This window comes from Varanus komodoensis, unplaced genomic scaffold (genome assembly GCF_004798865.1).
Source record: "Varanus komodoensis strain SLA01 unplaced genomic scaffold, ASM479886v1 scaffold31, whole genome shotgun sequence".
NCBI lineage: Eukaryota > Metazoa > Chordata > Lepidosauria > Squamata > Varanidae > Varanus > Varanus komodoensis.
Genome location: NW_025335780.1, coordinates 1,891,798 through 1,907,495, shown reverse-complemented (window position 1 = coordinate 1,907,495; position 15,698 = coordinate 1,891,798).

Genomic DNA, 15,698 nt, shown 5'->3' with positions numbered 1-15,698 from the left:
ACATTTCATCTAGTCAAACAAATTCTTTAGAGGTTTGAAATGGTCTGAAAACATATTCAGTAAATTTTGATTGACTGACTGACTTTGGAGACCAGCATAGTAAAAGAAAGACCATCCTGGCCTCCTTATACAGGATAAGAGGATGGGATAGAACTTGGCTGTTGTTGTTGTTGCTTTGTGCCATCAGGACATCTCTAACTTATTTCAACCTTATGGATAATAACCCCCGCCCAATCTGTTCCATGAGGGAACTACAGTTTGATAAATAAAGTATAATGCATGGCTATGTATACCTTGGTGGATGGTCAGTTGTGCAAATTTGGCCTGCACATCTTCACCCATGGTCTATCACATTTCTTATTGTCAAGGCTGGGGATTAGTTTGTGGAAAGTTGTCACGGGTTTGGATCTGATAGAGGTAAGTGGTTGGTCATATGAAGCAGGAGACATAGCAACAGATAGGGTAAAAGTGAAGTACCAGATTAGAGGGGCAAAGTGAGAGAGTATTTGCACAATCATTTAATGAGTTGCTCAGACTGGTGGACCATACTAGGAGGAAGAATATTATATGGCCTGATTCCTCTCCATCCCACTAGCTATCAGCCAGCACTGTAGCCCTGTAGAACCTACCAATTCTGTCCAGCTGAAGGCCTACAGTACATGATCTCTTTCTGTCTATGATGTATTATATGTTTATTATCAAGAATAATAATTAATAATAATAATACAGTCAAGTTGATTGTCCTCAAGCATATTAAAAGCACAGCTTCTGAACTACTCTGAAAAGTCTAAAATTCTAAAATTCAAATTCTTGAAATAGCAATAGAAATTGCTGTTATACTTTAGATAATAGGAAGGAGTGAACAAGCAACACTGGAGTTGATTCTCCAGGGTTCAGCAGGATCCTCTAAATATCACCCTGAAAGATGGTTGCCTTTTCAAGAAAGAAAATGAAAACAAACAAACAATTGATGAACAAATGAATGACTGACCAAATAAATGAAAGAAAAGGAAGGAAGGGAGGAAGGGGGGGGGAGAGAGCGAGTGGGGGGAGGGAAGGAAGGAAGGAAGGAAGGAAGGAAGGAAGGAAGGAAGGAAGGAAGGAAGGCAAAAGTCCACAACCAACTTATTCCTGATATCCTACTATTTCTTGACAGGATGCAAAATTCTTAAGACATTGGAGAGAGAATGAAGGTGACCTTGCCTCCTTGCCTGGCCTTATTAATGCATTGGGTTGTATTTACTTTTAACTCTTTTCACCTCTTTAAGCAAACAGGAACTGGGAAGGAAAGGAAACTGGTGTAAACACAAAAACTGAATGGAACTATGTTAGTTGCTATGGGAACAAATGGCTTACTGTTGACAGTATTTTGTCAGCTCCAACCTAGACATTCTCTGTCCGCCCATAGCAATATAACTACAAAGTTTAATATGCAATGATTCTTCCCACTACATACAACACCCCCACAAAAAATAATAACTGAGTAGGAAAGAGTCCATTACAGCCTAGTCCATTACAACTTTATCTTCAGGATTCATTTTTGCCACAAGAGAGAGAACGTGTTGATGTTCTGGTGAAGGAAATCAGATCCATCAACTCTGTTGTTACTATTCCGCTATTCTACTGCCAAGAAGCTTCTGTTTACTTTAATGAAAAGTAAAAAATGGCAAAAATTAAAATGACTTGTGAGTAAACCCCACAAAACACAACAGAGTTTTTTGAAGTAAACATGAAAGACGCTTGCCACTGTGTCTTGTTTCCTTTGGTGGATCATGTATATTATGCAGAAATTGAACAGGGAAATGGCATATGTTTCTTGCAGGCAGGAGCAGTGGCCTTCCTCTCTTTTTTATTTCCTTGTAGGATTCATTGATCACATGTTGCTATTGATACAGAAAAGGGGAGAGAAACTATTGCTCACTATCACCAGGTTGATGGTCTGTTCTACTGACTGTCATAACATGCAAAGGAAAATAAAAGTTTACCTTAAAAGCTAAATTTAATGAAGCTTTGCAGGGAAAAATAGTTTCCCAGCAGCTTCAGTATAAGAAGAATAGAAAGCTGTATTTTTTCCAGGTGGGAACCTTCTAGTCTTTTCAGTAATTGTGATTGGGGAATGATTGACAACATATTTTTTAAAATAAATTCTGTCTATCAGGATTAGTGTCTTTATTGCATGGTGAAGCCTAAACAGAACACTACTGCAAACTGGCAACACAGTCTTGGTGCAGAATAAACATGATTTGAAGCATATTGTGGTGCTTCTGAAAGAGATGACTGTCAAATTGCTGCTGGATTTCATGGTGGCCTTCATAGGTCATCTTAATGTTTGGAAGGCAAGAATTCCTATGGAAGAATGCAAAACTTCATCTCTTTCTCTGCGTGTATAGAACTAGTGATTTGAGCAGACAAAACTAAATGGGAAAAGGGGTGTGTGTTGGGAATAACTTGAAAAGTATGGCTGAAATCTGAAAATAAAGTATGTTCAAACATTCTACTGACACAAAGTTTACCTGAGTTTAGCATTTGCACATTTTAAAGTTTAAAAAATATTATTAAAGTATTAATTAGTAATCAGTGGGATTGTGATCAGATGCAATTGTTAATTATTAATAAAGGATCAATATGGGTTTTAATGCTACTATTCTGCCTATGCAAACATAGGAGGCCAGTTTAACTGTGGGGTACATTTGTTACCAAAATTCTACTTAAAATGTAAGCTAGAATGTTCAAGTACATTCTGTGGAACAGTATAGAAAGAAAACAAGTCTGGATAAAAATAGCAATGTGAGATCATCACTGGATTTTCCATGAGGTAAAAGGAATGTTTAAGTGAGTCTTCCAGGGAAGAATCAGAAGCATCCTGAGGAAACAAACAAACAAAAGCTAATGCTTGCAAAACTACTCATGAGAATTTTGAATATTCCTACTCTGTGGAATTAGAAAATATGGTACACTACTTATTCTTTCCAAGTATGTTGCTTTAATTCAGTTGCCTAGAAGAATTTCTAAAATGTGTTTCACCTTGCAATGAGAACAATTTAACTCTTGTTGACTTTACTTAGCCTTAATCTATCCATTTATTTGACAAAGTATCTTTACTTATATAATTTGTCTCTAGAAGCTAAGTATTTCATTTAATTTATGCCAAACTTTAATATATATATAATACAGCAGGTCCTGCTTTCACTGGCAGAAATATCTAATATATGATAAGAAATTAATTAACAATACCATATTTCTTCCCATAGATATCTATTTTAGTCATTTGACTTCTTTTTTTTTACCCGAAGCAGGCTAAAATGAGATCTGCTGTACTGTATTTTATGCTAAGGTGTCTTTCCTTGGCTTTTATTCATGCAAAAATAAAAATGATTTGTAAAGAAAAGGGTTTCAAAAGTTTAATGACCCAGATTAAAATACAGTCACTTTTATTATGTGAATTAATTCTAATAGTAAGTTACTTGCAGCAATTATTTTCAGAGTTCATGGTAGTCACAGCTGAAATAATTCCATCCACATCTTAAGTATAGCTGATTGATGTACGTACATAAAATGAATTGATTTTGCTGCTTGAGGTCAGTAGGCTTCAACAATACAGAATGCAGAGGGCATCAGAAATGTTTTATAGCAATATAATCACAACCAATGTCAGGGTTTGGGCAGTCCTGCCATTCTACTTATTCCTCAATTACTTGTGGTTGGTACTTTCTGACAACTTTTCTTCCATAGCAGACTTTCATGTGTTATTTGTAAGAAAAACTGGATAGAATTCTGCTCACCAATGGAGAAAACAATCTTTAGCACAGATATTTCTGGAGCAAACCTGCTCAATTTAATTTATATAGTAAATGATAATTCTACTGATATTGTGGTTACTTTTGCTTTTCATGAGAACTTACTCAAATCCACAAAGAAATTGAAATTCAAAAGGAAATCCAAATTTTTTTGCAAGCATCCAAGAGGAAATTGATAACACACCCAAACAAGATATGCCAAACATCATACATGATGGGGACATAAAAATAGGAAATAAAGCTGAATAAAATGTTGTTGTAAGAAACAAAGAATAATTCTTAGAGTTCTGTGGCTGCCTGAAGTATGTTTATTGACAACGCATACTTCAGGCAGCCAATCAAATGACTACATACATGGACATCACCAGATGGACAAAGGAGACATCAGATAGACTAAATAATTGGTAGGGTGGCCTGTAGAAGCCATATTTCAATGTCAAAACATTCAGATAGTGACCAAGGCTGAAAAACATCACTAATGGAAGCATAGTGCCGAATTCCAATTTAAATAACATTCCTGAGGAACTTATATCCAGATAAAGCACATATTTGTCTTACTGAACTCAATTGACTGCGAACCAGAGAAATGCAGAAAGACAATTTCTGGCCAGGCTGGGCAGGAGCCTAGAAGATGAGTGATGGAAGAAACACGAACACTTGCTAAGAGCAGGCAAGAAGCAAAGGCACTGTTAGACAGAAATAGGTATCAGCATCCTTTGTCCAAAGGTTGTTCTGATCCAACTCAGATCTGCTCTGTCTGACCAAACACACTTCCTTCTTAGATAAGAGGGACAATTAGCAGTACATGGGAAACCCCTGGCAGCATTGCCTTTTTACCGAAATGCAGGCTTCATAAGTACTGTGTGTGGTAAAAGCTGAGGAGTGACCCTTGATGCTTCAGTAAGCAAAATCACACCCCCTTTCACACACCCACACTCACAGCCTTCACGGAAAAGGTACAGTGCCACTCTGTCTTTGGCAGTTGGAGGAGGTAAATTTGGACTGAAAACCTCCCGTTAAGAAAGTGCCAAATGTAATGCCAGATTACATTTTCTCATCAGAGTCTCATCTTTTCTCTGCTATATTTCTGTGCTTTTTGTTTGTTTGTTTTTGTGCTTACAGGTGGCTTTAGCACATTGTCTACTTTGCCCTAAAATCACATTCTGAAATTTTTCTTAATAGCTGAAGCTGTTACTAGAATTCCCAAAGTTTCAAGTCTGTTTTTCTTATATATCCTTGTTCAGGGGGTCATTTATGACTAAGAAATGTGTGTGTATGTGTGCAATATCAAGACTGAATCTGGTTTGACATTCAAATGTATGGGGATATTTGCAAATTTTGCTAAGCTGTTATCAAACGATAAAATTATCACCATCTGCACTGGCCGGATACAATAGTTGCAGCTTAAGCTGTTCAGGAAGAAGAGAAAAAAAAGGTGACAAACATAATTAACAGGAACAACTAAGTGACCAACTCTAATTAAGTATTGTGTTGAATTTAGATAGAAGATAGAATAAATTATAAAGAAAAAATATAAACAATATACTGAATATACAAGTATTTAAATCCAAACATTAACACTCAAAGCGCTGTATCGAGCTGGCCAAATCTGTTGGTTTGCTTTCTTCCTCATTTTTTTAAGCTCAATTTGTTTCAGTAGTCATTTTGAATTTATCATTTTTTTCTGTTGTTACACACCTTTAAGTCAACTCTGAGTTATGACACTTTGAATGAATGGTTTCCAAACAGCCCTGTCCTTGACTGACCTTTTCAGCTCTTGTAAACTCAAGGTCGTGGCTACCTTGATGGAGTCAATACAGTTCATGTTTGGTGGTCTTCATAGTCTTCTGATTTCCCTAGCATGATTGTCTTCTCCTTGGAGTCTTGCTTTCTCATGGTGTACCCATATACAACAGCATCAGTTTCATCATTTTTGTTTCCAGGGATATTTCTGGCTTGAGTTCATCCAGGACATACTTGCTAGTCTTTGTGTCAATCTAGGGTATTTGCATTACTCTGCTTCTGCACCTTTTTTCAAACATACCAGATTTTTTTCTGTCAGCCTTCTTTACCACCCACCTTTACACCCATACATAGTAATTAGACAAACATTACATTATATATGGAGATACACTGTTCTTATGATGAAGTTTGAAAAACTTACAGTGTTGTTGAACTTTTGAAGATTGCTTTGAAATCTTTATAGATTAAAAGTTATGATTTAATAGGTTTTTAAAATATATATATATTTCCTTAGTACTTGGCTTTTCTCATGTAATTTCTATCACTCTCAAGAAACATTGCTTTTATGTCTTTCAGTTAAGTAGCATCTTCACTTAAGCTTACCTGTATTTCATAGAAGTGATTCAAAAAAATAAAAAATAAGAAAGCAGAGAAAAGAGAATAAAATGTAAGCTTTACATCAAAATGCAATGAGCTCTCTGCTATGGTAATATATTCAGTAAACAGTTATACATTTACATGTGGGAATTGAGTATATTATCCTTTTCATTAAAATAGCTTGTATAAAGTATAGATCTGTTTTATTATTTATCAAAGCATTTCAGTCAAATATGCCAATACAGCATCGTGGATAATATAAGAAAAGAATATACTTGGAATAATCTCCAATCTTGAGCAACGAACAGGATGAAGTAATGGACATGCCAGAGTTGGTATGATCTCACAGAAAGATTTAGTTCAAAGAAAGGAGTTAGCTCCAAAGATTGGGTTTGACTAGGACAAAGAAGTTATTATAAATTAAATATAGCAGATTGGTGTGATCCAATCAAATTTCAGTACTCCACTAATTTTCATGGAAGGTATTTGAGCATGCACTCAAAACTGAAATCCTAAACACAAGTTCTGATGGCTGAAGGACTGTAGAACTGATCAGAATTGCTGCTACACTCAAGATAAGAAGTTAATGTAGCAGATACTGTACATTGGAGAAACATCCTAGATAGGAGACGATAAAAGTAAAGTTGAACACTGACATGGGAACAGCTCACGAAGGGTGACTTCATGGGGAAAGTGGCACAAAAGAACATTTCTAACCCTTCCAGCCATGGCCCAACACTCATCACTGGTACAACTTTACGTTACTGCAGACCTAGAACAAGAAATTCCCTTTCTACTCACACCAATTGGGAGGAAAGCCATCTCTGTTTTAACACCCACAACAGAGCAATTGCTGTTATACAGTTCTGGAATGAACAGTGAAATCCAGCTGTTCAACACCGAAAGCCCTAATGTGTGACGGCAGAAGACAGCTGTTCTCTTCTTCACAGTCATCTTCATATGGTCTGTCAAAGCCATTCTTTGTCATCGCCTTAGTCTTCTTCCTTGTCCCTTCTGGGTCTCCTTCCACCTGATCTTCTCAGTATGCTTTCCACACACACACACACACCACCCATCCAGGTTGGCATTTCAACATGGGATCTATAATTTTGTTCAGTGATGCTTAGCTGAAGTTTGCCCTTCCTCTTTTCTTGAGTTGAAAGTTTTGTTTGTTGGCTGGTTCGGTGTCTAACAAGTCACTTCTGGAGAAAGTAGCTTTTTTTATGTAGCCTTCCAGGCCAGATCCTCTACGACTATTTGAATATGTTCTTAACTTCCATATAGATATTTCAATAGATATTTTATATTTGCATGCTGTTTTATTCTGCTTATATGTGATTGGTAGCCATAAATAATAAAAATACATGTGTATGTATTTTTATTTTTGCAGTTTTTGTATCCCTAACGCCATCACATGATCCATTTCTTGCATCCATTTCTTGCATATATGCCTGCCCACCCCCTACGATCGGCTGCGGATGCCCTTCTCCGGGAACTTTCCGTGAAGGATATTAGGAGGCTGAGTACCTGGAGGAGGGCCTTTCCGCAGTGGCACCCCACTTATGGAATGTGCTCCCCAGAGAGGTCCCCCTGGGGCCATCATTATTTGCTTTTCAGCACCAGGTGAAGACCTTTTTATTTAAAAGTTATTTTAATGGTCAATTTATTATTTTTGTATTTATAGATTTTAATATATAGCTGAGATGGTACCAGTTTTTAAATTATTGGTTGTATTTTTATGTCTGTTGTGAGCTGCCCCGAGGCTTTGTTGCGATGGGGGCGGCATAGAAATGTTTTAAATAAATAAATAAATAAATAAATAGAGGGAGTTGCAGTTTTTGTATCCCTAACACCATCACATTTCTTGCATCATACTCAGATATTCTGTACCATGTATGTATTTGAGTAGCTTTTGTGCCCCACGAACAAAAGATGGGGAGTGGCAAAATACAACATCAAGTAGGAGACTACAGTACCAAAGATTTCTTCAGTACTTCTATCAAGTGACTTCTGAAAATCAGTTCACTACGTTTTCTTAATGGTCCATATTAATACAGACACTAGATACTCATTTTGCTTAATAAGATGCTGTTATTTACCAAGTTAAAAGGAGGAACAAAGGAAAATCAATCTTCAGGGTTTTGAACTGATTGTGGGAGCTACATTTTTGTTTTGTTTTATACACATAGTTGAGAAAATATTCCACAGATGCAGATAGATTCCCCTATTTCATAATAAGCATCTTGAAGTTTGCTGTTTAGACTGTTAATTTGGAAATACGGGCAACATTCTTATTCAGCATTGGTTTCATGGTCTGCTGTGGAAAATAGCTTCAATATTTTATAGCACAAAAACAAGAGGAGGGCACAGCATTTAACAGGGAAATGAGCAATGGTAGTAATTAGTTTCAGTCTGGAGGCTTAAATTTACATAGGTTGTAAATTAACTCAAAATTACAAATCTCTCATTGTCAGGTCAGTGTAAAATTCAAACCGCCTCTGCACAAAAATGCACAGAAATGTCTATTCGCCCACACATATTTAAGGGACAGATGAGACCCCAGCTCGCTGGATGGGGCTGGGCTGTCTTCAGTTCACGCAAACTGAACCAGTGGGTTATTTAAAGCTCAGCATGAAGGGACAAGATGGCTTGAACTCCTCTCCTGTCCTACTTCTCCTGACTTGTTTTTCTCGCTTGTTTTTCTCACAGTTTCTGAGCATGGAAGCAGGTTTCCCTGAAAGAAAACAGTCGGGCTGAAGCTGGGCTGAAGAGACTGTGACACTTGGGTCTACAGAGACCAGTCGATGTTTCCCACCATGCCTGTCTACAGATTTGGGGGTGATTTGATTCTTGCAAGTGGATTTGCTGCTTAATTTTGCCCTCAGTGGCTTGAAATTGTGGGTTTAAACTAGATACTATTTTAAGTGTAGGGTTAAGAAAGCAAAATAAATGCTTAGGCTGCCAGGTGCCTTGGTGACTGTGCGGAAAGCTTAGATCATAATAGGAAGTACAGTGGTGAATGGTATGTTTGTACCCTTTCTCTGCATGTTGTTTCTGCATGAAAAACCTCCTCCCGAAGCTGCTTTTTCTCTCAGTCCCAATGAGGGACACGAGAAAGGTGCAGGGAAAAGTGTTTCCACCCATCCCTGTGGAATAGTCCAAATCTAGCTATGGGGGATAAGGGTATTTTTTGTAAATAAGAGGAAACAGTTAACTGGGGGCTCAAAATACACATTTCCTTTCTTTCTTTCTTTCACACCAAATCAGGGGTGGGTTACATCTGGGAGGCAGATGTTGCATCTCCTCCCTACAAAACTAAAACAAAGCAAACACGCCAAACAAAACAAACAGAGGAAAAACCCAGTAAAACTGTTTCCCTTAAATTTGTATGCCATGTTTGGAAACAAAATTGTGTTACTGGGACTGCACCTGCCCTGCTTGAGCTGTTTTTTGAGACAGGGAAATACGGCAGCAGTTCTGGGCTGCTATGAAGGAGGAGGAGGAGGAGGAGGACCATGGAGGAGTAGAAAACCTACAGGGGGCGAATGCTTACACTTCCAGTGTTGTACTATCAGTTCCTAGCTGTCAACAGTCCAGAGACTCTCTATGTGATGTCCGAGCATCACCTTTGAGGAAGCAGTTAGATAATTTAAAAATATGTGCATATCAATAAATATTCAAGCATGTCCCAGCACCAAGTTTATCCATATATTAGCCTCCCCGAAAACAAGGTCTTCTATTTTTAATCATATGCCAGCACATATGTTTCAAAGAAGTGTTCACTGTGTTACATCTCCAGCGATTAGCAGACTTAAGCATCCCCTTTTTTTTTTTTTTAAGAGAAATGTCACCCCACCGGTGTGAAGCAAGAGTTTTTGCTAAGAATAGTATTCCTTGAGAGTCCCAGATTCCCATTGATTTGGCAAAGTGGGTTGTTATCAATCTCCCTAAATCTGAAGATGCTGGTTTATTGCAGCAAAATCTACTTTTTCTAGTCCTGGGACCAGTCTCTGGAAAATAGCACAGCTTCTGAAAATAATGCAAGGTACACATACCTGATGTAGGTCCAAAAAACATTATTTGCTCCTAAAACTCAATATTCCATCCTGGTCCTGGTTTTCATAGAAGCCAATATGCTATATCCTTTCTCTAAAGGTCCCCCCACACTCTGCCTAGAATGGGAGAATGCATTTGCATTAGTCTTCAGAAAATTTCCATTTTTTGCCAGTCATTGTATTTCTTTCTTGCACCTACTACAACTGCAACTGGTATTCACTCTCCGCATATGTTTCACCAGATTGAAGCCGTTTCCCCCCTGATATATTTGTAAGAAATGCAGATGAGATATTTCTGATCATGCCTCTAAATCTGTAGCATACTCCAGTAGATAAAGCTATAGTGGTTGACTCTGGTAACCATTCATGCAAACCAGTCAGCTTCCCTTAATCTTTATTGCCGATTTCGAGCCGAACATGTGCTTGTATTTTATCGAGCTGAGAAATAATTGCTACTACTTGGAGTTTATATCTTTAATATGTGAGTTAATGAGTCTTTTGAATTTTTAATTTCCTACGTTATTTGCTGCTCCGTTGAAGTTGTTCTGATACCCCTCTTAGGTTTCTTGGGGACATTATATACTGAAGCTCTTCATTTCCCCCCCTCAAATTTAAAAGATTTGAGAGTGTTGCAATTGTTACCTTCCATCAAGCCATATAATCAGGGAACAGCCGAATGGCCATTGACTGGTTAGCATCAATATGTGGAGCATGATTTATAGGTGAGTGTAAGTGGACCTATAGTTGGTAGTGGTATGAATTAGGTAAGCAAACCTATAATGTTTTGTTCAGAGTCTTGGTCTCTGATAAACAGCTAGTATTGCCTGATACAAATCAAAAGTGCAGCTTCCCCATGCCATACCTCATTTCATTTCTATATGTCCAATCACTGATGCTTTCTGGTAGTTTAGAAAGATTAGCAACTGTAAATATATAGTATTATGCAAAATATTAAAAACATCTACTGACACATAAGATAGAGCAGATACACATAAATCTCCTAACAGTATGTTCTTATTAAAATGTATCATGTACTGCCCAGTGCCTGGTTGTTGTAGCAGGCACTGTAGCATCTTTGCTTGATGCCAGAAAGACAACAAATTGGCACCAGGCAGGCCTCACTGGGATGTTCATTCCATAAGTGAGGGGTTGCCACTAACCAGGAGAGACTTCGATTCTGAGTACAGCGGATAGGAGGATCCCTGCTGGGAGGCACAATCCAGCACGTGCTTAAGTCCAAGCTCAAGATTCACAACAGTCTTCCACAGGCTGATACAACCCAGCTTGGTTGCATTGCAGGTCCCTCCATCCCAGGCCAGGACTGCCAGTGGCCCTGCGGAGAGTCGGAGCACACTGTACCTAGAAAGACGGAAAGAGACTGAGCTACATATTCACTTTCTGTCACACACCTGCACATGCATTTTGAGGAAACGTGCCACAGATTCACATCTCCGTACCATTCCTCCTTCAAAGGATCATGGAATCGGTGCCTGGGAAATTCCTAGCTTAGGCTGGTTACTCCACTGCAGTCCAGATGGACTTGGCCTAGTATAGGACAAATCAACCTACAAGTGCTGTGTGTGTGTTTGAGAGGACGTAAGTGAAGCAGGGAATGGGGGCAGAGATTGAGAGAGAGAGAGATGATTACCTCTGACACAAATGATGGCAAAGAAGTCACTGGAACTTTGTATGAATAAACAAACAAATGAACAAACAAACAAGATACTTCCTCAGCATTGTTACATTTTTTGCAATCCTTGAAAGTTTGAGTGACTGAACTCATTTTTCTCCTACGGTTGACCTTGAGCAAACATTTTTCCCCACAACACAATTATTCCATTTCAAAAATCGGTATTGCTTTGATGGAAATGGAAATGGTTTCAACTCAATTCTGCTGTGGAATAAGAAGGCAGGAGGGGTTGGGGGAACTGCATTACTCAGCAGATTCTGCTGCCATGAAAAGGCTTATTGAACAACTAGTGAAGTGGAGCCCAGGTTAAATAACTCACTGTCAGCTACCAGCTGTCATAAAAGATTAGACACAGCAGTTGAACACATAAAACTGTTAATTTGATCCTGCATTTGTATTCCTCTTTGATGTACGTTTCAAAGGTTTCCACCCCAGCTGCTGCAGATTATCCATTATGGACTTTTCTGTAATCATTATGGGTAAAGCAAAAGCAAATAGGAAAATAAGGTAATATAGAATTAATCTGTACAATATAAGGAAAAGGATAGCGTTTCCTCCTCTTAAAGCATTTATTCCTGACAAAAGGTAGGATTCATTTTGTTTGTCCACCAAGCAAAATATGATAGATAGAGCTACATTTGAAATTCATATAACAGTGAAGCCATAAACAATTAAAAATAAAAGTGCTGAGCAATGGAGAACACATTCTCTTCTGAAAGATCAGAATGCACACTATTTCAGCATTATGCAAAGTGATAGAATAAGAGTGTTTGCCAATTTGCTGTAACAGAAGGTCTTCCGATGTGTATCTAATCAGAGGACATTTCCATCCATCCTGCTAAAAAGTTCTGTGGAATTCAAAAACTTGTGTAGGCTTCCAATGTTTATTGAGTCAATGAGAGCCAGTCTGGTGCAGTGGTTAAGAGCACAGGTCTGGAACCCAGGAGATCTGGGTTCTTGTCCCCACTCAGTCATGGAAACAACTGGGTGACTTTGGGCCAGTCACAGACTCTCAGCCCAACCTACCTCACAGGGTTGTTGTTGTGGGGGTAAGATTGAAAGCAGCAGGAGAAGAATGATGTACACCACCTTGAGTTAATAGGAGAAAAAGCAATATATAAATCTAATATGCAAAGATATGAATGAAGATAGTTCGCCAAAGTTACAACTGCATGAGGACATAGACCAACTTACAGATGGTGAATTTGTCCTGGCATGATGATGAGTGCCAGAGCTTGAAGGAGGAAAAAGCTGCTGGGTCAATATACATTCCTCTTGCAGGCGAAGCACTAGAGATGGAAACCAAACCGAGTAAGAACCAACTGGGTGGAGAGTGGCAACCATATTGATCTTTTAGTGCTCTGTACTCATGGTGGATCAGCACCAGCTTGGTTGCTTCCTAATAAGCTAGATTTGTAGCCAGCTTTGATTTTCGTGATTGTCTTTGTCCCTGCAAGGGGGTTGCATGTGGGAAATGCAGCTCTTAGGCCTTCCAAATTTACCTACCCATGCTGTAAGCAGTGTGTTGCAGCAAATTAGACAACACCACTTTTCTAGATTGTGTGCTTGTGTTGGGGAGGGGTAGGGTTGTTAGGAATAGCATACAGTTGTGAAGTGGGGACTATGGAGCCGCGATGGATAGGGTGCAGAACATAGCACATAATGCAATTTGATACAGTGATAGTGGTCCAGGAGAGGAGTCAATAGAGACATCAGTGTACTCTTTCCCCTTCCACTGTTTTTGTAGCCTTAATACCTCGGGGAGCTTCTTTTCGGTCTCCTCCAAGCTGCACGTGACAATGATGAATCTTCAGTTAGCTAATAGGAAGGAGGTTCCACCTCTGAATGAATTATTGAAGAACATACTAGCTTGACTTGTACCACTGAGGCCTAATTGGGTGACATCTCCCAGATGGGTCCACCACCATTCTTGCTGAAATGCCAAGCTTAGTTAGAGAGATGGAGAAAAAAGTTAGCCAGAGTTTCCTGTAGGGGTCTCACCAAAGGCCCAGAGCCCACATTTTTCTAACTGCAGTCCCAGTCCACCCCTCTAGAGCTCTTCAGATGCACACACTCCTTTTATCATTCAACCAAATATCTGTTTCCTCAGTTCCCCTCATTCTTAAAATTTGAAATGCTCCTCACAAGGCTTAGTTGCTGGTAGTGACAGGTTTAACCTAGAATATGCTAGTCTATTTGCACCCAAAGCCATCTTTTGTAGTCACATGAGAGAACAGAAGCCATAGGACTTGTTGAGTCCTTGATGGGCCATGACGTAGTTCACGGACTGCTTGGGGATGTTGAGTCCCTGTTTGTGCAAGCCTCCTTTGCATAGACCTTGTGGACAGCACACTCCAATGGCTACTAAACAGTGTCTGGATGGTTATTGCATTGTCCGGAGATACATCCACAAGGCCAGAAAAGCATCCCGACCTTTTGACTGGGTCTCTGAGCTGACAGTTCTTCCCTAATCCTTGCAGAAAGGGCCACATGGGTTGCATCTCCAAGGTCAAAAGAGCAACCTCAGAAATGGGGCTGGGAAGAGAAGAGAAAGAAGAGAAGAGGTACTACCATGAGCCAAACTAGCAGGTTCTCATTCTTCTTTCATCATGCTCCAAGGTACGGCGTGTAGATGGCTGAAAATCAGACATGTGGTTCTTTTCTGCTTAGCCTTTATGCTTCCTCCACCCCACACAGCATTCCTTTCTACTCCTTCCACCTTGCCCAGGATGGCCATGCTGTGCCCAAAACCTACTGCTGTCCAGCTATGCAAATGTAGTACTTGCAGCCCTCACTCCCCTATTAGTCCCCAATTTAACAGACTGTCTGAAAAGGCAGACCCAGGTGGACGTGTGCGTGTTGCGTTACATATTCACACAGATATGCTTTAATTGAAGGAGATAATGGAGAGATGTGTAGGAATGAATACTGCCAACAACTACCATGGGATTTGTAACTTCAGTACTTTGGGGGGCTGGGTTGTTTCCTCCAAGACTTGTTTTTTTCAGCATACATATTGCAACTGTTTTTCAAAGACTTTTAGTCACTCTTCTGAAAAGAAGGCTGTTTACTGAAAGGGAACAAGAACATTTTCTGAATAGAATATGCCTGTGCTCTTTGAAGATGAGTTCTATTTTTCCGTTGTTAATCTAAAATGCCAGAAATATCCAAAGAGCATCCTCCTGACAATGGTACTTCAATGGGTTCTGGAGTTAGTTCTCTAAGTAGTAATTACACCAAGTAATTAAACTTAAAATCTTTGACAGCAGGGAGAAAGTAAATAAACCTAGCTATCCCAAGAGATCCCCAATAGGGAAAGTTTCCTCAATACTTTGTTCTTCTCTGTATCACTTGGTGGAAAACTCCACCTGCTATATGGTTTATTAATTATGGACCATCTGTTCTTACACACAGTGATGAGGAGTAAATTACTGACATTGGAGCTGCATATTATTTGTACAGTAGTAATGGTGCTCATCTGCTCATTTTTCTTTCAATATATGTTCAGAGGCATCAAGGATTGGTGTACTATAAAATCATCTATACCTTCCAACATTATTAGGACTAGTGGTCTGATGTTTGACATGTATATTAAGCTTCAAAGGGTTGAGCCTGTCATACGCTCCATCTTGTTGTGACCCTCACAACAACTTTATAAAGCCATGGAGTAATATTAAACTAGTGCCTCTTTTGTTAAACCCTGTTAACTAAAGGATGCATTTATGGGGTAGGGGAACTAGATTTTGCCACCACTTGAAATGGAAACCAGGAGTCAGGTAATTCTTCCCTTCACGAAGCTGAACCAGTTTCACCAAT